Source organism: Bufo bufo, chromosome 3 (genome assembly GCF_905171765.1).
Source record: "Bufo bufo chromosome 3, aBufBuf1.1, whole genome shotgun sequence".
Lineage (NCBI taxonomy): Eukaryota > Metazoa > Chordata > Amphibia > Anura > Bufonidae > Bufo > Bufo bufo.
The window spans coordinates 106,270,553-106,296,029 of NC_053391.1; the positions used below are offsets into that span (position 1 = coordinate 106,270,553).

Sequence of the window (25,477 nt, forward strand, 5' to 3'; positions counted from 1 at the left end):
CTGATTCTCTGCTATGACATGAAGACAGATTCTGTGCTGACATAAGGCCAGATTCTCTGTTACGGGACCTCTCTCCTCTGCCTGATACCTGGGCCTAAATGTGTGACAGTGGCCTGTTCCAGTGGTGGCTGACGTGAAGCCTGATTCTCTGCTATGACATGAAGACAGATTCTGCGCTGACATAAGGCCAGATTCTCTGTTACGGGACCGCTCTCCTCTGTCTGGGTGCCGGGGCCTAAATGTGTGACAGTGGCCTGTTCCAGTGGTGGGTGACGTGAAGCCTGATTCTCTGCTATGACAGGAATACAGATTCTGCGCTGACATAAGGCCAGATTCTCTGTTACGGGACCTCTCTCCTCTGCCTGGGTGCCTGGGCCTAAATGTGTGACAGTGGCCTGTTCCAGTGGTGGGTGACGTGAAGCCTGATTCTCTGCTATGACATGAATACAGATTCTGCGCTGACATAAGGCCAGATTCTCTGTTACGGGACCTCTCTCCTCTGCCTGGGTGCCTGGGCCTAAATGTGTGACAGTGGCCTGTTCCAGTGGTGGGTGACGTGAAGCCTGATTCTCTGCTATGACATTAAAACAGATTCTGTGCTGACATAAGGCCAGATTCTCTGTTACGGGACCTCTCTCCTCTGCCTGGGTGCCTGGGCCTAAATGTGTGACAGTGGCCTGTTCCAGTGGTGGGTGACGTGATGCCTGATTCTCTGCTATGACATGAAGACAGATTCTGTGCTGACATAAGGCCAGATTCTCTGTTACAGGACCTCTCTCCTCTGTCTGGGTGCCGGGGCCTAAATGTGTGACAGTGGCCTGTTCCGGTGGTGGGTGACGTGAAACTTGATTCTCTGGTATGACATGAAGACTGATTCTGCGCTGACATAAGGCCAGATTCTCTGTTACGGGACCTCTCTCCTCTGCCTGGGTGCCTGGGCCTAAATGTGTGACAGTGGCCTGTTCCAGTGGTGGGTGACGTGAAGCCTGATTCTCTGCTATGACATTAAGACAGATTCTGTGCTGACATAAGGCCAGATTCTCTGTTACGGGACCTCTCTCCTCTGCCTGGGTGCCTGGGCCTAAATGTGTGACAGTGGCCTGTTCCAGTGGTGGGTGACGTGATGCCTGATTCTCTGCTATGACATGAAGACAGATTCTGTGCTGACATAAGGCCAGATTCTCTGTTACAGGACCTCTCTCCTCTGTCTGGGTGCCGGGGCCTAAATGTGTGACAGTGGCCTGTTCCAGTGGTGGGTGACGTGAAGCTTGATTCTCTGCTATGACATGAAGACTGATTCTGCGCTGACATAAGGCCAGATTCTCTGTTACGGGACCTCTCTCCTCTGCCTGGGTGCCTGGGCCTAAATGTGTGACAGTGGCCTGTTCCAGTGGTGGGTGACGTGATGCCTGATTCTCTGCTATGACATGAAGACAGATTCTGCGCTGACATAAGGCCAGATTCTCTGTTACGGGACCTCTCTCCTCTGCCTGGGTGCCTGGGTCTAAATGTGTGACAGTGGCCTGTTCCAGTGGTGGGTGACGTGATGCCTGATTCTCTGCTATGACATGAAGACAGATTCTGTGCTGACATAAGGCCAGATTCTCTGTTACGGGACCGCTCTCCTCTGTCTGGGTGCCGGGGCCTAAATGTGTGACAGTGGCCTGTTCCAGTGGTGGGTGACGTGAAGCTTGATTCTCTGCTATGACATGAAGACTGATTCTGCGCTGACATAAGGCCAGATTCTCTGTTACGGGACCTCTCTCCTCTGCCTGGGTGCCTGGGCCTAAATGTGTGACAGTGGCCTGTTCCAGTGGTGGGTGACGTGAAGCCTGATTCTCTGCTATGACATTAAGACAGATTCTGTGCTGACATAAGGCCAGATTCTCTGTTACGGGACCTCTCTCCTCTGCCTGGGTGCCTGGGCCTAAATGTGTGACAGTGGCCTGTTGCAGTGGTGGGTGACGTGATGCCTGATTCTCTGCTATGACATGAAGACAGATTCTGTGCTGACATAAGGCCAGATTCTCTGTTACAGGACCTCTCTCCTCTGTCTGGGTGCCGGGGCCTAAATGTGTGACAGTGGCCTGTTCCGGTGGTGGGTGACGTGAAACTTGATTCTCTGGTATGACATGAAGACTGATTCTGCGCTGACATAAGGCCAGATTCTCTGTTACGGGACCTCTCTCCTCTGCCTGGGTGCCTGGGCCTAAATGTGTGACAGTGGCCTGTTCCAGTGGTGGGTGACGTGAAGCCTGATTCTCTGCTATGACATTAAGACAGATTCTGTGCTGACATAAGGCCAGATTCTCTGTTACGGGACCTCTCTCCTCTGCCTGGGTGCCTGGGCCTAAATGTGTGACAGTGGCCTGTTCCAGTGGTGGGTGACGTGATGCCTGATTCTCTGCTATGACATGAAGACAGATTCTGCGCTGACATAAGGCCAGATTCTCTGTTACGGGACCTCTCTCCTCTGCCTGGGTGCCTGGGCCTAAATGTGTGACAGTGGCCTGTTCCAGTGGTGGGTGACGTGATGCCTGATTCTCTGCTATGACATGAAGACAGATTCTGTGCTGACATAAGGCCAGATTCTCTGTTACGGGACCGCTCTCCTCTGTCTGGGTGCCGGGGCCTAAATGTGTGACAGTGGCCTGTTCCAGTGGTGGGTGACGTGAAGCTTGATTCTCTGCTATGACATGAAGACTGATTCTGCGCTGACATAAGGCCAGATTCTCTGTTACGGGACCTCTCTCCTCTGCCTGGGTGCCTGGGCCTAAATGTGTGACAGTGGCCTGTTCCAGTGGTGGGTGACGTGATGCCTGATTCTCTGCTATGACATGAATACAGATTCTGTGCTGACATAAGGCCAGATTCTCTGTTACGGGACCTCTCTCCTCTGCCTGGGTGCCTGGGCTTAAATGTGTGACAGTGGCCTGTTCCAGTGGTGGGTGACGTGAAGCCTGATTCTCTGCTATGACATTAAGACAGATACTGTGCTGACATAAGGCCAGATTCTATGTTACGGGACCGCTCTCCTTTGCCTGGGTGCCTGGGCCTAAATGTGTGACAGTGGCCTGTTCCAGTGGTGGGTGACGTGATGCCTGATTCTCTGCTATGACATGAAGACAGATTCTGTGCTGACATAAGGCCAGATTCTTTGTTACAGGACCTCTCTCCTCTGTCTGGGTGCCGGGGCCTAAATGTGTGACAGTGGCCTGTTCCAGTGGTGGGTGACGTGAAGCTTGATTCTCTGCTATGACATGAAGACTGATTCTGCGCTGACATAAGGCCAGATTCTCTGTTACGGGACCTCTCTCCTCTGCCTGTGTGCCTGGGCCTAAATGTGTGACAGTGGCCTGTTCCAGTGGTGGGTGACGTGATGCCTGATTCTCTGCTATGACATGAAGACAGATTCTGTGCTGACATAAGGCCAGATTCTCTGTTACAGGACCTCTCTCCTCTGTCTGGGTGCCGGGGCCTAAATGTGTGACAGTGGCCTGTTCCAGTGGTGGGTGACGTGAAGCTTGATTCTCTGCTATGACATGAAGACAGATTCTGTGCTGACATAAGGCCAGATTCTCTGTTACGGGACCTCTCTCCTCTGCCTGATACCTGGGCCTAAATGTGTGACAGTGGCCTGTTCCAGTGGTGGCTGACGTGAAGCCTGATTCTCTGCTATGACATGAAGACAGATTCTGCGCTGACATAAGGCCAGATTCTCTGTTACGGGACCGCTCTCCTCTGTCTGGGTGCCGGGGCCTAAATGTGTGACAGTGGCCTGTTCCAGTGGTGGGTGACGTGAAGCCTGATTCTCTGCTATGACATGAATACAGATTCTGCGCTGACATAAGGCCAGATTCTCTGTTACGGGACCTCTCTCCTCTGCCTGGGTGCCTGGGCCTAAATGTGTGACAGTGGCCTGTTCCAGTGGTGGGTGACATGAAGCCTGATTCTCTGCTATGACATGAATACAGATTCTGCGCTGACATAAGGCCAGATTCTCTGTTACGGGACCTCTCTCCTCTGCCTGGGTGCCTGGGCCTAAATGTGTGACAGTGGCCTGTTCCAGTGGTGGGTGACGTGAAGCCTGATTCTCTGCTATGACATTAAGACAGATTCTGTGCTGACATAAGGCCAGATTCTCTGTTACGGGACCTCTCTCCTCTGCCTGGGTGCCTGGGCCTAAATGTGTGACAGTGGCCTGTTCCAGTGGTGGGTGACGTGATGCCTGATTCTCTGCTATGACATGAAGACAGATTCTGTGCTGACATAAGGCCAGATTCTCTGTTACAGGACCTCTCTCCTCTGTCTGGGTGCCGGGGCCTAAATGTGTGACAGTGGCCTGTTCCAGTGGTGGGTGACGTGAAGCTTGATTCTCTGCTATGACATGAAGACTGATTCTGCGCTGACATAAGGCCAGATTCTCTGTTACGGGACCTCTCTCCTCTGCCTGGGTGCCTGGGCCTAAATGTGTGACAGTGGCCTGTTCCAGTGGTGGGTGACGTGATGCCTGATTCTCTGCTATGACATGAAGACAGATTCTGCGCTGACATAAGGCCAGATTCTCTGTTACGGGACCTCTCCTCTGCCTGGGTGCCTGGGCCTAAATGTGTGACAGTGGCCTGTTCCAGTGGTGGGTGACATGATGCCTGATTCTCTGCTATGACATGAAGACAGATTCTGTGCTGACATAAGGCCAGATTCTCTGTTACAGGACCTCTCTCCTCTGTCTGGGTGCCGGGGCCTAAATGTGTGACAGTGGCCTGTTCCAGTGGTGGGTGACGTGAAGCTTGATTCTCTGCTATGACATGAAGACTGATTCTGCGCTGACATAAGGCCAGATTCTCTGTTACGGGACCTCTCTCCTCTGCCTGGGTGCCTGGGCCTAAATGTGTGACAGTGGCCTGTTCCAGTGGTGGGTGACGTGATGCCTGATTCTCTGCTATGACATGAAGACAGATTCTGCGCTGACATAAGGCCAGATTCTCTGTTACGGGACCTCTCTCCTCTGCCTGGGTGCCTGGGCCTAAATGTGTGACAGTGGCCTGTTCCAGTGGTAGGTGACGTGAAGCCTGATTCTGTGCTATGACATTAAGACAGATTCTGTGCTGACATAAGGCCAGATTCTCTGTTACGGGACCTCTCTCCTCTGCCTGGGTGCCTGGGCCTAAATGTGTGACAGTGGCCTGTTCCAGTGGTGGGTGACGTGATGCCTGATTCTCTGCTATGTCATGAAGACAGATTCTGTGCTGACATAAGGCCAGATTCTCTGTTACAGGACCTCTCTCCTCTGTCTGGGTGCCGGGGCCTAAATGTGTGACAGTGGCCTGTTCCAGTGGTGGGTGACGTGAAGCTTGATTCTCTGCTATGACATGAAGACAGATTCTGCGCTGACATAAGGCCAGATTCTCTGTTACGGGACCGCTCTCCTCTGTCTGGGTGCCGGGGCCTAAATGTGTGACAGTGGCCTGTTCCAGTGGTGGGTGACGTGAAGCCTGATTCTCTGCTATGACATTAAGACAGATTCTGCGCTGACATAAGGCCAGATTCTCTGTTACGGGACCTCTCTCCTCTGCCTGGGTGCCTGGGCCTAAATGTGTGACAGTGGCCTGTTCCAGTGGTGGCTGATGTGAAGCCTGATTCTCTGCTATGACACGAAGACAGATTCTGCGCTGACATAAGGCCAGATTCTCTGTTATGGGACCGCTCTCCTCTGTCTGGGTGCCGGGGCCTAAATGTGTGACAGTGGCCTGTTCCAGTGGTGGGTGACATGAAGCCTGATTCTCTGCTATGACATGAATACAGATTCTGCGCTGACATAAGGCCAGATTCTCTGTTACGGACCTCTCTCCTCTGCCTGGGTGCCTGGGCCTAAATGTGTGACAGTGGCCTGTTCCAGTGGTGGGTGACGTGAAGCTTGATTCTCTGCTATGACATGAAGACTGATTCTGCGCTGACATAAGGCCAGATTCTCTGTTACGGGACCTCTCTCCTCTGCCTGGGTGCCTGGGCCTAAATGTGTGACAGTGGCCTGTTCCAGTGGTGGGTGACGTGATGCCTGATTCTCTGCTATGACATGAAGACAGATTCTGCACTGACATAAGGCCAGATTCTCTGTTACGGGACCTCTCTCCTCTGCCTGGGTGCCTGGGCCTAAATGTGTGACAGTGGCCTGTTCCAGTGGTGGGTGACGTGAAGCCTGATTCTCTGCTATGACATTAAGACAGATTCTGTGCTGACATAAGGCCAGATTCTCTGTTACGGGACCTCTCTCCTCTGCCTGGGTGCCTGGGCCTAAATGTGTGACAGTGGCCTGTTCCAGTGGTGGGTGACGTGATGCCTGATTCTCTGCTATGACATGAAGACAGATTATGTGCTGACATAAGGCCAGATTCTCTGTTACAGGACCTCTCTCCTCTGTCTGGGTGCCGGGGCCTAAATGTGTGACAGTGGCCTGTTCCAGTGGTGGGTGACGTGAAGCTTGATTCTCTGCTATGACATGAAGACAGATTCTGCGCTGACATTAGGCCAGATTCTCTGTTACGGGACCGCTCTCCTCTGTCTGGGTGCCGGGGCCTAAATGTGTGACAGTGGCCTGTTCCAGTGGTGGGTGAGGTGAAGCCTGATTCTCTGCTATGACATGAATACAGATTCTGCGCTGACATAAGGCCAGATTCTCTGTTACGGGACCTCTCTCCTCTGCCTGGGTGCCTGGGCCTAAATGTGTGACAGTGGCCTGTTCCAGTGGTGGGTGACGTGAAGCCTGATTCTCTGCTATGACATGAAGACAGATTCTGCGCTGACATAAGGCCAGATTCTCTGTTACGGGACCTCTCTCCTCTGTCTGGGTGCCGGGGCCTAAATGTGTGACAGTGGCCTGTTCCAGTGGTGGGTGACGTGAAGCCTGATTCTCTGCTATGACATGAAGACTGATTCTGCGCTGACATGAAGCCAGATTCTCTGCTATGGCATGAAGAGACTGATTCTCTGCTGACATGAAGCCAGATTCTTTGCTATGGCATGAAGAGACTGATTCTCTGCTGACGTGAAGCCAGATTCTCTGCTATGGGACCTCTGTCCAATTGATATTGGTTCATTTTTATTTTTTTAATTTTAATTTTAATTCATTTCCCTATCCACATTTGTTTGCAGGGGATTTACCTACATGTTGCTGCCTTTTGCAGCCCTCTAGCTCTTTCCTGGGCTGTTTTACAGCCTTTTTAGTGCCCAAAAGTTCGGGTCCCCATTGACTTCAATGGGGTTCGGGTTCGGGACGAAGTTCGGGTCGGTTTCGGATCCCGAACCCGAACATTTCCGGGAAGTTCGGCCGAACTTCTCGAACCCAAACATCCAGGTGTTCGCTCAACTCTATCTGCTACTAGTTTCGATGCTGTAGGACGTCTTCTTAGTATAAGGATCTCATCCACTCCTGCTATATGCGTTTCGAGGTTGCGTGCCTCTTCCTCAGTAGCTGGTTTTTGAGATCCTACATTGCTTCCTTATATACCCATATGGGTTACGCCCTTTAGTCTAATTGAAGCTCCTTATAAAATCTGGTCAGGACCTCATAAAGTATGGAATATACATCCTCCTTTGACCATAAATATCGTATCCTCTAAAAATCTTCTTATACAATGTTCGTACGATTTTAAATCTCATGTGATTAAAAATTGTGGGACGCCACCACAGTCAGATATAGAAAAAATTGAGCAACAAGCAGTAAGTAAAACCACCAAACTGCATACAATACCCCTGACCAGAATTATTACCCAAATAATATGCTAGCCAACTGAGACTTTTTAGTGACTTGCCTATTTAAAACTATTGAAGGACACTAGTAACAAGTGCACCTTTTCAATTGCATCTTATAAAACAACGTGGAATTTTTAGAGGAATTTTAGAGGGATTTTATGGAATAATTCATGATACTCTAACCCACTAACAACCAACCCTTGGTTAATTCTCAAGGACTACATGTATTAACTTTTATCTAACCTCCAGGAATTTTTAGGGATTGTTTACATTGTCTTATATAATGATTAGGGAATAATTATATTTTATATAATATACTATGGTGTTTTATTGATTGCTATATAATTGATTGCTATGTTGTGATTTGATTGTCTCGTATATAACTTGGTGGATTATTGATCGATTTTTAAACCAATAAATATGTTGTACCCCATATGTAGTACCAGATATTGAGTGCCCACTATACAATACAACCTTGCTATCTCTAATAACTATGTAGAAATATATCAGGGGTCAGTACAGAGATCTCTCCCATCATCTATTTATCCCCAGGACTGTGACGAGGGGACATCTTCTGCATCTGGAGGAAAGAAGGTTTGTACACAAACATAGAAGAGTTTACGGTAAGAGCAGTGAGACTATGGAACTGTCTGCCTGAGGAGGTGGTGATGGTGAGTTCACTAAAAGAGTTCAAAAGGGGCCTGGATGTATTTCTGGAGTGTTATAATATTACAGACTATAGCTACTAGAGGGGGGGGGGGGGGGCGTTGATCCAGGGAGTTATTCTCATTAGAGTCGGGGAGGTTTTGTTCCCCTAAAGTGAGGAAAATTGGCTTCTAGCATAGCCAGGTACTAATAGATTTTCAGTCTCAGGAATGGCATTTACTGGTTGAGGCTTCTCTTTTGGGCATACTTAGCAGGATTTCACACATGTAGGTCTTGCTTTTAGCTCTGTACAACTCGGATTCTCACTAGCCAGGGAGTGGGACCAGACCATCACCCTAGAAACTAGGCTAACGCTGCCAATGTTGACTGTTTGTTGTCCATCAATCTGGGATACACAGTGCATAAAGTGTTTTTTAGCATTAAATCACAGCAAAAACAATTAACTATAAGCGTTGATCCGCTGGGTCACTGCACTTGAAACTGTACTCTAATTTCACTGGGAGATATGTCTCTTCCTCCACCACGGTATATTTCTCAGCTATTATATTGAATGATCATGTGGCCTATAATCCACATGCATCTGATCTTTTACTATACTGATCTGATAGCGATGCACCTGGTAGTGTATGAGTTAAATCGATTATCCCAAGCATAAAGGTGACCTGAACAGCACTTACTTGTCTTAGGCAGTGATGTGGGAGGATGTGTGCAGTACTGTGGTATACAGAACGGCCATTAGATGCCTGGGTGAATGCAAGGTGATATAAAAAGCTCTACTGGAGCAGATCACTGATTTATTCTCTGTCCTGATTTCTTCCATTACAAGGACAATGTTTTATACTAATTGTCATCTAATGATTTAAAGTGTACCCTCAGCGGGATGAGGTTGACAAATTCCTGAAGTAAACACTCCCATCATCTCCCTGGCTGTCAGAAATAGGAGCGATCGAGTCAAAGCATATTCTCCTTGACCTTTGGGACTTCAAGACAACACTTCACAAAAGATTGCCACCAGCAGAGTCTGTCTCCTTTTATAATCTTTACAGTCGGAAACATTCAATTTAAAGGGAATGTGTCAACTATAATATTTTTTTTTTCTGTGAGTTGAAACCAGAAAATGACACATTTTTTTAAATCTGTTTTTGTTTTCTGATTGTAGATTTTTTAATTTTTTTATTCTATTTCCTGAACAGGATTATGGGGTCGGCCATCTTGCCTGAGCTTTTCTTAACCAGCCTTCATCAGAGTACTGGAGTGCCGAACCAGAGGGGATAAAACAGCAGGAGAAGGAAGGAGGGTGCCGTGGCCCTGTCAATGCAGCACTAAAGAATAGGGCAACAGCCCTGTAGGAGTGGCGTACCCATTCACTTTAAGGGGGCTGCAAAAGATGCGGACAGCACACCATGTGCTATCTGTATCCGTATGTCTGTTCTGTTTTCCCCACAAAAAATAAACATGTCCATATTAGGGTAAGGATAGGAAGTTCTATTATGGGCTGGATGTTCCGTTCTGCAAAATGCAGAACGCACGTGACCGGTATCTGTGTTTTGTGGATCCCCAAATTGCAATCTGCAAAAACGCAGTGCGCTCATCCACTCGGCAGGACGAGTTTGTACGGTCCGTAGTTGTGAAAAAACACGCCCGTGTGCAGGCGGCCTAAATCTAATATTTCCACTTCAAAGACTTAAATACTTTTTGCAGTTTACTTGAGTAAATTATTTTCAATACTACTATTGTTAAAAATTGGGATTATATGCTTGCATTTTTTATCTTGCAGCGGATGTTGGGGCGGGGATACGACCGCAGCCCGGTCCCACGCCGAGAAGCAGCGAATTGTACGGGAGCTGGCATTTGAGATCTGGCGCAAAACAGGTCTCAAACACCGACGTCTGGCCATCATTAAAAAATGGTCAGACATGAAGCGCAGACACCCCCAGTTAATAAAAAGAATTCGGGACGAAAAATGCCCAGGCAGATGCGTAAATAACTTTTGTATGTTTTGCCAACACTCTGTAATGTATACAGTGCTAAGCAAAGGTATTCACCCTCCTTGACTTCGTTCTTTTTTTTGTTGTCTCACATCCTGGAATTAACATGGATTGTTTGAGGATTTGCATCATTTAATTTGTAGAACATGCCCACAACTTAGAACTTTTTTTTAATTGGTTAATTGTAAAGCATACAACAAATAGGACAAAATAACAGAAAAGGTCAATGTGCATAACTATTCACCCCCTAAAGTCAATACTTTGTAGAGCTACCTTTTGCGGCAATCACAGCTCCAAGTCGCTTTGGATAAGTCTCTATGAGCTCGCCACATCTTACCACTGGGATTTTTGCCCCTTCCTCCTTGCAAAACTGATTCCTCCTTCCAATTGGATGGTTTGCGCTTGTGAACAGCAATCTTTAAGTCTGACCACAGATTTTCTATTGGATTGAGATCTGGGCTTTGACTAGGCCATTCCAACACATTTACATGTTTCCCCTTAAACCACTCAAGTGTTGCTTTAGCAGTGTGTTTGGGGTCATTGTCCTGCTGGAAGGTGAACCTCCGTCCTAGCCTCAAATCACGCACAGAGTGGTACAGGTTTTGCTCAAGAATATCCCTGTCCATCTTTCCCTCAACTCTGACCAGTTTCCCAGTCCCGGCTTCTGAAAAACATCCCCACAGCATGATGCTGCCACCACCATGTTTCACTGTGAGGATGGTGTTCTTTGGGTGATGTGATGTGTTGGCTTTGTGCCAGACAAGTGACGGACTGAACCATCACTGGGTCTGCAGTAGAAGCCTGAGGGCTAGCCTCCTTCCTACGGGCTATGGACCCAGGACTATGGAGACCCCCACTCTGACCTATTTGGGTTAGAGTGAACTATAAACCATGATTTATTGGTTGAGTTTATAGGCCACATCTTTCCTATTCCCCATTAAAGTTGCATGGTGTGAATCCATAAACGCAATAAGGGTTAACTCTGCTCTGAGACTCCCAATGAATGTGTTAGTTTATTTGTCCCTTTGTTCTATTGTGTTAGTGATAGGATTAAGAAGTAGCCGACTCAGGTGTAGAGAAGTAGATCATCCTATGATACACTCAGGAGATAATCCCATCCCATGGGTCTCCTCTCTCCCTATTGTTTCATCAAGACACTGTGGATTGGATGTCTGTTTACATGCTGTTCATTTTTGATTGAGTTATGTGGCATAAAGCTGGCAGCCACTGCAATTATATATAGATCCCTCCATATTGGAATTTCTTTATATCTAATGTTGTTAAGATTTCTGAGTTGTTTCTCTAAAATCTGAACATTCTGTGATTACAGAAGTTCCTATTCCCTCCATTCGGAGAAGGCGATCGGCGGAGGCCGTGGAGGTTGAGGAGGAGGAGGCCGGACCCTCCCAGCCTATTGAGCCACCCCCACCAGTTGTGGGAGAAGTGAAAGAGGTGGAGGTGGAAAGTGCTGGACCCTCCAGCACCGCCCCATCTCAGGACTCGGAGGAAGAGGCGATCACCAGCCCCAGCCAGGAGGGTAAATATGTGCACATAGTAATATGATTATGTATCCATAACATGTACATAAACATTAAAAGGGTCAACAATGAGGGGACAACATACACTATAGTAATACAAAAAAAGAACACTGGACAATAACTCTTTAATCTACATTAAAACCATTAACTTAAAAAATTAATAATATTAAACTTTATTGAACTATCACTAACTAACAAAATAAAATTATACTGTACTGAAATATCACAAACTAATAAACTATATAATCATAATAAATATCACTAATATATTGAGATTTAAATAGTCAATGTGTATAAAGAAAAAAAGGTAAAAAATAGACAGACATATGTTGTACCGCCGTGTACATATCGACCGTCTCTATAAAAATATCCTATGACCTAACCCCTCAGGTGAACACTGTAAAAAAAATAAAAATAAAAACAATTAAAAAAAAGTGCAACACCAAGCTATTAAAAAAGGCATATGCCCCCCAAATAGTACCAATCTGTCATTTCATTCGGCCAAAAATTATACCCTACCATTAGACAATCACCGAATAAAAATAATAATATGGCTCTCAAACTATGGAGACATTAAAACATGAATTGTTTTTGGTTCAACAATGCTTTTATTGTGTAAAACAGAAATAACAAAAAAATAAGGAAACATATTCAGTCTTGCCGCATCTGTAACAACCAGCTGTATAAAAATATCATACCAAGTAACCCCTCAGGTGGACACCTTTCAAAACAAAAAATAAAATCTCTCCAAAAAGGCTTTTTTTGGACAACTTTTATCACAAAAAGGTGTAATAGCAAGCGATCAAAAAGTCATATGCACCACAAAATATAGGTTTAAAGGTTTAATAAGAATTGCAAATAATGTTCTTTTTTTTCCCCAACAGTACTGAAGACATTGAAGGCCAAAGTGGCAAAAATGCAGAAGGAGTACCGCCAGGATATGCGGGCCTTTCAGGAGCGGATGAAGGCCATGGAGGAGAGACACCGCCAGGCCGTGAAGGGGGTGCAGGAGATGCTCCTGCTATTGGAAAAGTTGCCTTAAAATTATTATTTTTTCTAATAAGTTATATAAATCATTTATACAGTTATAACGTTTATTTTGGTTTTTGTAATATTGTTCTCTTTTAGTGTAATAGCTCGGCCTAAATCAGCCAGAACTGACAGCAGCCAGTGAATACATGTCAAATACATATAGGGTCCATTCACATGTCTGTAAAATGGGTCCGCATCCGTTCCGCAATTTAGCGGAACAGTTACAGACCCATTGATTTTCAATTCCAGTCAGCAAAATTAGGCATTCACAGGATAAATAACTGTCGGCCAGTACAGGCCCCAAAAATTAGCCAACAGACGTTCACCTGACAGCAAAGAACTTTGTATTCTGTGGCTGGAGGTACATTAGCCGTTCACAGGATAAATAAGTAAGTGTCGGCCACTAGTACATGCCCCAAAAATTAGGCATTGAACGGACATAAAAGGCCTTTTATGCCGCTGTATTTACCTAAGACAGGAACCATGAATTGTTATGGGTGGTGGCGCCACCACCCATAACAATTCATGGTCCCTGTCTTCGGTAAATACAGCGGCATAAAAGGCCTTTTATGTCCGTTCAATGCCTAATTTGTGGGCTGTCATGAGGAATTTGAATCCAACATGGTCTACTGGTCACATGTGTTAAAGTCCTCCGAGATCCATGCCTCATTCATTTTTAGAAATGTGAGGTAGTCAACACTGTCGTGAGCTAGGAGAGTGCGCTTATTGGTCACGATCCCCCCCTGCTGCGCTGAACGTCCTTTCGGACCGGACACTGTACGAGGGTCAAGCCAACAGTTCCATGGCAAATTGTGCCAGCTCTGGTCAGAGGTCAAGCCTGCCCACCCAGTAGTCCAGGGGTTCATCGCTTCTCAGAGCATCCACATCGGCCGTTAACCCGATGTAGTCGAACACCTGACGGTCTAGGCGTTCCCTGAGGCTGGATCCGGAGGACAGCTGTTGATGGGTTGGCTGAATGATCTCATATCAGAAGTGACCAACACATCTTCAAACCGCCCTCTACTTGCAGGCTGTTGGATTGGTACCCGCAACTGTTTCTCTGTGAGTGGAAATTCCTCTGCCAGCGCCCGCAAAAGCAGAATGCAGCATTTCTCGAAGCAAGGCCTGGAAGTGCTGCATTCTGACAGCCCTCTGTGATGGTGGTAACATTTCCGCCATTTTTTGTTCGTTCCGGGGGTCTAAGTACGTTGCCACCCAGTACTGGTCCTTGCCCTTTATGCTTTTTATACGGGGGTCCCTCTTAAAACACTGGAGCATGAAGGCCCCCATTTGCACTAAACTGGAAGCGGTGTAGTGGCCTGGCTCCTGCTCATCATCCAGGATAATGTCGTCCTCGTTCTCCTCCCCCCATCCACGGACAACACCAGGGATCCCAGAAAGGTTTAAAGCATGTTCTTCTTGCTCCTCCTCATCCGCCCCGGCACCATCCTCCTCTGACTCCTCTTCAGACTCCTCTTGTTGACTTGTCTCAGATGGACTAGCCCCCCCTGGGAATTCATTAAGTATTGCAACTTCCTCATCTTCCTGCTCCTCGGCAGTTTGATCAATGACCCGACGCAATACACGCTCCAGAAAGAAGGCGTAAGGTACGCCTGGCTGCGACTGACCAGTTTGGTGATCTCATCAAATGGCCACAGAAGTCTGCATGCGTCGCTCATGAGCAGCCACTGGCACGGTGAAAAAAAACAAGCTCCGAAGAACCTGTCCTGCCGCAGAGTTCGTACAGGTAGTCATTAACTGCACATTTCTGCTGGAGCAGCCTATCTATCATATACAAGGTAGAGTTCCCGCGCGTCGGGCAGTCACAGATCAGACGTCTGACTGGCAGGTTGTGTCGCCGCTGAATATCAGCAAGGCGATCCATGGCCCTGTAAGATCTAAAATGGCCAGAGATTTTCCTGACCTGCCACAAGACGTCCTGGACCCTGGGGTACTTCCAGGCACAACAGACGCAGCACAGCATGGCAACGTCTCACCTGGCATGTCGAATAGGTTCTGGGGATCTTGGGGGGGGCGCAGCTGAAGAGACGGTAGCAGCGGAAAAGGAGGAGTCAGCTGAAGAGGAGAGGGAGGATGGAGTAGGAGGAGGAGAAGAAGAGGCAGGCCTGCATGCAATCCGTGGTGGTAACACCAAATCTACACGGGTGCCACGGGTTACATGCTTGACGGCCGTCAGAAGGTTCACCCAGTGGGCAGTAAAAGTTATGTACGTTCCCTGCCCGTGTTTGCTAGACTACGTGTCTGTGGTTAGATGTATCTTGGCACCAACACTGTGTGCCAGAGATACATTCACTTGCCGCTGAACGTGGCCATATAGCTCTGGGATGCCTTTCTGGGAGAAATATTACCTTCCTGGGACCTTCCATTGCGGTGTTCCAATGGCCACAAATTTTCTAAAGGCCTCCGAGTCCACCAATTTATATGGCAGTAGTTGGCGGGCTAGCAGTTCCGACAAGCTAGCGGTCAACTGTTGAGCAAGAGGGTTATCTGGCGTCATCATCTTTTTACGCTCGAACATTTGGGCCATGGAAGCCTGCCTTTTGCCAGATAAATGTGAGGACGGCACGATGGAAGGTGGAGTGGAGGACAATTGGGAGGAGAAGAGGCTGGACAGTGAGCGCCTGGGGTGTGGCTTTGTGGGTTCTGATGGCATTGCTCCCACTGGGCTTGGTGATGGGAGGCCAGGTGCCTTCTTAAGGCGGTCATCCCTAGGTGAGTGTTAGGCTTACCGCGACTTGTGTTGACAGCAGCGGACATGTTAAAAAAAGCCCACACTGCGGAGCCATGTGCCGGCATCCTGGGAGCGCCAGATGTGACTGTGCATGGTAGATGGCTCGCTCTGGATACTTTTGCAGTCTGCTTTTTGCCTCCTGTGCAATGTAAGTTCTGCTTGCTTCTCCTCCCTATCTGCTGGTCCATCTCTCCCTCTGAACTCCCCTCCTCTTCCTCTCTTGTGGGCACCCACGTGATGTCCAAGACACGTCATCATCGACGTCACCTTCCCCACCACTAACATTAGAGATCACGGAGTAGGCAGCAACAGCGGGGACCAACCTCCTTGGGCTGATCTGGGTACTGTCGTCAGACCGCTGAGTGGCGGCTGTTGCTACCTCCTCTTCCTGATCCGATGCCAAGAATGGCTGCGCATCGGAAATGTCTTGTAATGGATCGTAAAATAATTCCTGTGACTCAGGCGGAGGGTATATGGTGGTGTTGGTGGTGGTGTCTTTGGGGGTGCACACAGCAGAGAGTGAAGAGGTTGCAGATAGAGAGGATAAGGAGGGTGCAGAAGCGGAAGGCTGAGTGAGCCACTCAACCAAGTCTGGTGCGTCCTTTGACGTATTCGCACGCACCTTCTGCAACTTCCCACTTAGGCTCCGGCCTGGTGCTCCTGCCCGACCCCTACCACCCCTGCGAAAGGGCCTGCCTCTTCCTCTGCCTGTCATTTTTTAAATGATCCTGTGACAAAAGTCTCTATAGAAGCGCAGTGTTTGTGGAAGAAGGTATATAACACCCCGCTTCAATCAGTCGTTTTGGGGGGCGACTGGTATATCACACCAGTTATAATAATTTTTTCCAGTACCATTTGTCACTGTGTGGAGCAGAGGGAACGCAGCAAAACAGCAAACAAATGCTGCAGTACCCAAATACACTATTATGAAAGTATATTTATATATAACACCCCGCTTCAATCTGTTGTTTTGGGGGGCAACTGGTATATCACACCAGTTATAATAATTTTTTAAAATGCAGTTTGTCACTGTGTGTAGCAGAGGGAACACAGCAAAACAGCAAACAAATGCTGCAGTACCCAAATACACTATAAAGAAAGTATATTGGTATATAACATACCGCTTCAATCTGTCGTTTTTGGGGGCCACTGGTATATCACACCAGTTATAATTATTTTTTCTAATTGCGTTTGTCACTCTTTGTAATTGTAGTATCGCTGCAGAACCGCTCACAATGCTGCACAATACAAATCCACTATAATATGCTTTCTATGTTAGAAAGTACACTGCTCAAAAAAATAAAGGGAACACAAAAATAACACAACCTAGATCTGAATTAATTAAATATTCTTCTGAAATACTTTGTTCTTTACATAGTTGAATGTGCTGACAACAAAATCACACAAAAATTTAAAAATGGAAATAAAATTTTTCGACCCATGGAGGTCTGGATTTGGAGTCACACTCAAAATTAAAGTGGAAAAACACACTACAGGCTGATCCAACTTTGATGTAATGTCCTTAAAACAAGTCAAAATGAGGCTCAGTAGTGTGTGTGGAATCCACGTGCCTGTATGACCTCCCTACAACGCCTGTGCATGCTCCTGATGAGGTGGCGGACGGTCTCCTGAGGGATCTCCTCCCAGACCTGGACTAAAGCATCTGCCAACTCCTGGACAGTCTGTGGTGCAACGTGACGTTGGTGGATAGAGCGAGACATGATGTCCCAGATGTGCTCAATTGGATTCAGGTCTGGGGAACGGGCGGGCCAGTCCATAGCATCAATGCCTTCGTCTTGCAGGAACTGCTGACACACTCCAGCTACATGAGGTCTAGCATTGTCTTGCATTAGGAGGAACCCAGGGCCAACCGCCACAGCATATGGTCTCACAAGGGGTCTGAGGATCTCATCTCGGTACCTAATGGCAGTCAAGTTACCTCTGGCGAGCACATGGAGGGCTGTGCGGCCCTCCAAAGAAATGCCACCCCACACCATTACTGACCCAATGCCAAACCGGTCATGCTGGAGGATGTTGCAGGCAGCAGAACGTTCCCCACGGCGTCTCCAGACTCTGTCACGTCTGTCACATGTGCTCAGTGGGAACTTGCTTTCATCTGTGAAGAGCACAGGGCGCCAGTGGCGAATTTGCCAATCTTGGTGTTCTCTGGCAAATGCCAAACGTCCTGCACGGTGTTGGGCTGTAAGCAAAACCCTCACCTGTGGACGTCGGGCCCTCATATCACCCTCATGGAGTCTGTTTCTGACCGTTTGAGCAGACACATGCACATTTGTGGCCTGCTGGAGGTCATTTTGCAGGGCTCTGGCAGTGCTCTTCCTGTTCCTCCTTGCACAAAGGCGGAGGTAGCGGTCCTGCTGCTGGGTTGTTGCCCTCCTATGGCCTCCTCCACGTCTCCTGATGTACTGGCCTGTCTCCTGGTAGCGCCTCCATGATCTGGACACTACGCTGACAGACACAGCAAACCTTCTTGCCACAGCTCGCATTGATGTGCCATCCTGGATAAGCTGCACTACCTGAGCCACTTGTGTGGGTTGTAGACTTCGTCTCATGCTACCACTAGAGTGAAAGCACCGCCAGCATTCAAAAGTGACCAAAACATCAGCCAGGAAGCATAGGAACTGAGAAGCCGTCTGTGGTCACCACCTGCAGAACCACTCCTTTATTGGGGGTGTCTTGCTAATTGCCTATAATTTCCACCTGTTGTCTATCCCATTTGCACAACAGCATGTGAAATTGATTGTCACTCAGTGTTGCTTCCTAAGTGGACAGTTTGATTTCACAGAAGTGTGATTGACTTGGAGTTACATTGTGTTGTTTAAGTGTTCCCTTTATTTTTTTGAGCAGTGTATATTATAAGTGTATTACATCCCTCTGTACTGCACACATATCAATAGCACACCTATACTAGTCCTTAAAAGGACTTTTGTGGACCTATTAGCTAGCGATTTGTGTCCCTAACAGTCTGTCCCTGCTCCACACAGCAACCTCTCCCTACACTGACAAAAGACAGAATGTAAAATGGCAGCCAGATCAGGTCTATTTATAAGGTAGGGGGTGTGTTCATGTGCTGAAACTTTTCAATTGTCTGTCCTATACCACCTGATTGATGTGTCATGGGTCAAAGTGCAGTACGCCAGTCCTTCAGGGTGAGCGATGGTGAGGTCACAGGGGACAGTTAACAGACCGAGGGTTGCTATTGGTACTCACAGTTTTTAATATACCCTGGGCAGGCGTACAGCAGTGATGGAGAGGCTGGCACGTAGATCCTCTGGGACACTCTCTGGGTATAGGGACCAGGCCTGGTGGTAGGTGAGGTGCCCTGGGTGTTGTAGGTTTAGTGTTCCGGTGGCAAGATCCCTTATAGTTCGTGACGCCAGTGCCGGTAACGGTGGCACACCGATTTATTGTAGGAATAATTGAGGTACACACAGTTGTAGTGAACCAGAACTCCTTTTTACTGAACAGTTCAACTATATACAGGCTTCAGTTAGTTCCATATGCAGGGACTTTGATAACAGGCAGGCTTCACATAAATGGCAGGCAAAGTTCTTGCAAGATACTCAGAGGGAATAACACTCACAGATCAGGCTGTACTTTCTTCAGATCCTGTCTGGCTTTCTCCAAGGCCCGTATGCCCTATAGCTGGCTTTATCCTTGGGTAGGGAAACCTTCCTCTGGTATAAATCCTCTTGCTGTAAATATCCTTCTGCCCTTCAGCTTTCTACTTGGCTGGATAAAAGTGGCTCTGCTCTGTACTTTTCAAGGTGCTAGATATCTTCAGGAGGCAACTTCTTCTCCTGGATGCAAGCTAGAAACCTGGGCAATCTAGCTGCATGTTAGAAGCTGATCTTCAGCTACTCTCTAGCTAAAGTCAACACTGGCTTCTAACCACACACACCCTCTCCCTGAACTGGACCTGACTATATATACTAGGGGGTTCCCTAGCTCCCTCTACTGCCTAGGAGGAGGAACTACACCCCTAACAGGCCTGGTACACAGGGGATAATATGACAACATACATTAAAATGCAATACAAAATACCATGACCATGTTCCACAAGAGGTGGGGAACAACGTGACCCAATTGACCCTTGAGTAGTGCCCACAGTTACTTAGTGGGACACTACAAAAGTTCTTTACAATGTAAAAGAATTGGCGGGCGCGAATATCGAGCAAAGTTTGCCGCGAACCAACTGCCGGGCAAACCACAAGGCCATCTCTTCAAACCAGGACCTGGATCTGAATACTTTTGTAATTGCATGTGATCAAAGATTTTCCATAGCCACCGAGTTATTCAATAAAATCTATCTGCATACCGCCACCTGCTGTTTACTTTTCTCTTATTTCTTTGACCTGCTCACTGAGATGGCCGCACATGCTCAGTTTCATCCTCCAACTGCCTCCTGAGCTCTGCAGCAGAAGAGACACTCCCCTAGAGCTGTCAGCTTGATATAAGTCTAGCAGAGCAATGAATGGGTGATCTCTGGATCCATGTGAGGTACAGGGCTGGTTATGGCTTTCTTAGAAAGAGTCATTTTTTCTATGATGTCTAATTAAAATTGTTACATTAGTCATGGGATAACCCCTTTAAACAATAGGTAATTTTGCTGATGACACACTTATTTTAAAGTAGTTGTCTCAAACATTTTATGTCCTACTAGGGGATATGGACATTGTGGAGAAGGGTACACCATTTGGAATCCCTTCTATCAAAAACTAAAAGTTAAGTCATTGGAGTGTATTCAGCCACCTACAGCATGGTCAGTAGTAGTAACTTACAATATCAGCTGCAGGATTGTAACAAATAACTATGGGGCCCCATAGCAAAACTTGGAATGGGACCAAGTTTAGACCAGCCACATATTTACAAATGGCCCATAATGATGTCACAGTACGGAAACAATGTACACAATGATGGAATAATGTACATGATGTCACAGTATTTGGATAATACACACATTGATTTCACAGTACAGAGATAATTAGTGACACAAATTATATGAACTGTTATGTCACACGCAAGAGTAAAGCACATATGCTGTCACAGAGCAAAAATATGCATAAAGTAAAGCTGAACAGAAGAGATATTGCAAACAGCAGAAGTAACCATGAGGCTACATTGAAACACTGAAAGAACATTCACACGACCGTATTTTCGGTCCACATCGGATCAGCATTTTTTGCGGATCAGATGGGGACCATTCATTACAGTGGGCCCTGCAAAAAAAATAAAAAATAGAGCATGTCCTATTCTTATCTGTTTAGCAGACCGGAATAAGCATTTCTAACAAAGGGCAAGACGTGCTGATCCACAAATGCGGAATGCACAAGGCTGGTATTCATGACCGTATCCGTTTTTAAGGTCTTCAAAACAGATACAGTCATGTGAATGCTCCCTTAAAATAGGTCATATTAAATTATCCATGTATATGTTTTTACTAGAGATGAGTGAAGTTTTCAAAAATTAGAATCGGACGCTTCGCCAAATTTTCCCAACAAATTCGATTAGAGTTAATTAGTGATGAAGATCATTAAAAATCAGCTATTTGCCGGCTGCAGGGTGCGTGTATATTGGTGTACATCACTGTGCATTGCATAAATATTCCTAGCTAGTCCGCTGTGGTAGTGAACAATTATTGTGCATTCGTATGACAGGCAGTTGACAGGCGTCACTCTTAGAATCAGTTCACACTTAGAATCAGCCTTATATGTCAAGGACTTAACCTACAGTGGCCCAAGATTCTACTGTAGGGTGAAAGAGCCCTATCTTTTTACACCGTCTGCTGATTCCATATAGATTGCTAGAGAACCAGTTCTGTTACACGGTGATACAAGTATGGCCCCCATGACAGAGTGGAGACGGTGTCAGCAGTAAGTTTGTGTTGACGTCACTGTTTATTTTTCCAGCATTTAGTCAGTAATTGATCAGTATTACTAAGGCCAAAAGAAAACAGGAGTGGGTCCAAAACGGAGATGACTTGTAATTGTAATATTTGCATGACTTCTGTGTTTTGTACCCACTCCTGCTTTTAGCTTCCAAATCATGAGCAAATCCTGATGCAAAATACTGACCGTGTGATAGAGACCTTATGGATGCTCCAAAGACAGAATTTGTTGTGTTTTTCATTTTTCAGTTCTTCTGACAGATCAGATCACCACCAAGAAGTTTCCCATCCTCTATTATGTAATATTAGTTATAATAAGTTGCCTACAATGAATGATAAAGAGACACGGACACATTGTTTGCTACCTCATCTGGTGACTTTTATTTATTAAAAGGGCAGTAATTTTGAAATGGCCCTGTTGATGGAAAACCCCTAACTCACAAAGAGTCATCCTTCAACACTCAGGAGAGGAAAAACCCCCAGTGGAGGAAACCTCTAGGGAGCCATGGCTGAAGGACTGCCCCTCCCCTGGGCAAAGGGGTAAAAAGTCAACATTTTATGTGAAGTAGCTCTGGACAATCAGGTAAATGCCATGTCCAGAATTGAGAACAGAGACCGAGCCCGGAATCTGTCTCTTGATGCAGCAGATTAAATATACATCTGACTGCGGAAAGTCCGGTAAGTGTCATATCCAGTAGCGAGAACAGAGACCAAGCCTGGAATCTGTCTCTTGATGCAGCAGATAAAATATATATCTGACTGCGGAAAGTCCGGTAAATGCCATGTCCAGTGGTGAGAACAGAGACCAAGCCTGGAATCTGTCTCTTGATGCAGCAGATAAAATATATATCTAACTGCGGAAAGTCCGGTAAATGCCATGTTCGGTATTAAATCCAGCAATGTCCAGATGGTTTTAGTTGTCTTCCTGGCACTCCGCCCCTGGTTCTTAACCTTAGATTTTATTGGGGGTTTTCAGGGTCCTGGGTCTTTTTCCTCAGAACGATGGAGATGCCTTCTCGGGACAACTCTAATGACAAACACTGAGAATAAAAGAAAAGGGACATTTATCATGAAATGGCTTTCTTCAATATAGTATCATTAAAAAGCTTACTGGGTGCATGAGACCTTCATGTATAATCTACTCACCTGAAAATCTGTATAATTCATGACAGGGTAAACTGTCAAGCCGAAGAATCCCGTCCACTCACCCACCATGCCTGTTATAGAGAAGATCTGCAGAAGAGAGAGGGATGGAATAGAAGATATTAGTGCCCAGCAGTACTCACCAGTGGTTCTGGTATAGAGTTAGGTGGGAGTATGACATGTCTACCAAGAGTTTCTATATCACTATTACATAGGACACATGTGGTTACTTAAGATGGCGAATTAAGACATAAACTCACCTCTTTACAGCTATCAGTGGTACATAGAAGGAAGAAGCTGCCCAAACCTACAGCAACTGGAAGGAGATGTTAAGGAGAAGTAACAGAAGTCTATTAATATTGTGTTTTCTATACTGTCATTTATCATCTATGCTGCAATGAAGTCACTGGAAGCAGATAATCACCAGTGTATCCAGCACACAACATTAAGACGTATATTGTTATCCACTTGGAAGGTCTTAGGGAAATCAATATAGATATACTAAGGCCAAAACGCCCAAAAACTCCCGCTTGGGACAAACCAAAATGCTATTAAAATGTAACTTGTATTTCTTAATAACTTAAAATGCAAATATATCCACACAAATAATTGTACCAGCCGGCTATAAAAGGATACAGATTAGCAGTGCCACAATGGTCACCAAGGTTGATGCCAGTCTAATGTGGCACATGCAACGACTGCTGAGGGATCTCTTGTACAGGCATACAGATTGACACAGGTTGTAAATGGCAAAACTGAAAAATGCCACTCCTGCGCTGATCCTGTGGAGGAGGGGATTGGTCTTCAACTAGAATGTAGAGAGAGATATAAATGTCACAATGAGCTCGTTATGGAGATCTGAGAATGCAGAAGAGCAGAGTCCGCAGGTGGAGTGCAATTACACAGGGGCAGTAATACCTAAGGATAGTTACCAGGGAATATCATGGTAATGTATGCTTCATTCAGCACTATGCCACTGAGCATCAGACACTATGGGGGAGATTTACTAATAGTGTCACAATTTACACTAAGAATACGAATTACAGTCTTGTTATTAGACAAATTTACTATTCTGGTGTATGGACCCAGATTCAGGACAGAAATGTGTCTTATATTCTATAGTTTTACAAAAAAAAATTTGGGTGCGTTTTGTCGCACATGAAGATGCATTTAGGCCACACCCCTTTCCTTTAGGCGACACTCCTCCTTATCGGACAAGGCATAAAAAGCTTAGCAAAGTGTGTAAAACACTTGGCAAATGTGATGCTACACATTGACACCAGTTTTTTGGTGCAAAATGCACATTTTCAAATAGAAATTCCGCCCCTATGTTTTCTATGGAACAAACACTAAATAGGGCCCCAGCCCAGTATATATGTAACACCGGGCCCAAGCATTGACCCCTCTACATGTAATTGTTCTGATTCTTCTGTGTATTTATACTTTATATAAAATCTGACTAACCGAAAATGCGCCGGTCAAGGCTGTCTCAATACACGCAAGCCATCCCATGGCATAGAGGATTCTCTGGCCGATGATATGTCGCTTCTCTGATGGCTCAGAATGAATGATCATGAACCTGTATTTGACGGAAGTGATGCCAGCTCCTGAAATAGACAATACATATTACCAGCCAGAGATTTCCATAGGTCATTTCTATAAACACTTGCAATAACCTTCAGGAGCCAATGATGATTACAATCTCTAGTGATGGCCACCGCTCAGTGCTGGATAGTGATCATAGATCTGGAGTCACTGAGATCTTCATCATGTAGTCTCCCTATAGGAAGCTGCATCCACTTACCTACAATGGATATAACCATGAAGACGACTGTGAAGACCACCGATTCGGGGAACTCTTCTCCCGTGTTACTGTGAAATAAAGCAAAATATTGGAAGTTACTAGGACATAAGTCGGAAATATCTCATCAAGAGCAGAGGAGAATTTATGTACTTTTACCTGCCCTGCTATACACTCACCTAAAGAATTATTAGGAACACCATACTAATACGGTGTTGGACCCCTTTTGCCTTCAGAACTGCCTTAATTCTACGTGGCATTGATTCAACAAGGTGCTGATAGCATTCTTTAGAAATGTTGGCCCATATTGATAGGATAGCATCTTGCAGTTGATGGAGATTTGAGGGATGCACATCCAGGGCACGAAGCTCCCGTTCCACCACATCCCAAAGATGCTCTATTGGGTTGAGATCTGGTGACTGTGGGGGCCAATTTAGTACAGTAAACTCATTGTCATGTTCAAGAAACCAATTTAAAATGATTCAAGCTTTGTGACATGGGCATTATCCTGCTGGAAGTAGCCATCAGAGGATGGATACATGTTCTCATTCTGTTTACGCCAAATTCGGACTCTACCATTTGAATGTCTCAACAGAAATCGAGACTCATCAGACCAGGCAACATTTTTCCAGTCTTCAACAGTCCAATTTTGGTGAGCTCGTGCAAATTGTAGCCTCTTTTTCCTATTTGTAGTGGAGATGAGTGGTACCCGGTGGGGTCTTTTGCTGTTGTAGCCCATCCGCCTCAAGGTTGTGCGTGTTGTGGCTTCACAAATGCTTTGCTGCATACCTCGGTTGTAACGAGTGGTTATTTCAGTCAACGTTGCTCTTCTATCAGCTTGAATCAGTCGGCACATTCTCCTCTGACCTCTAGCATCCACAAGGCATTTTTGCCCACAGG

At 46.3% G+C, this 25,477-nt stretch overlaps 1 long non-coding RNA gene across 1 annotated transcript; it reads right to left on the reverse strand.

The window, feature by feature from the left end:
• Positions 1-22,848: 22,848 nt before the first annotated feature.
• On the reverse strand, positions 22,849-23,551 carry LOC120993250. The gene is made up of 3 exons (XR_005777179.1): positions 23,413-23,551; positions 23,037-23,092; positions 22,849-22,866 (listed from the first exon to the last, which is right to left on the reverse strand). It is a non-coding gene; the product is annotated as an uncharacterized LOC120993250 (long non-coding RNA).
• Positions 23,552-25,477: the final 1,926 nt, after the last annotated feature.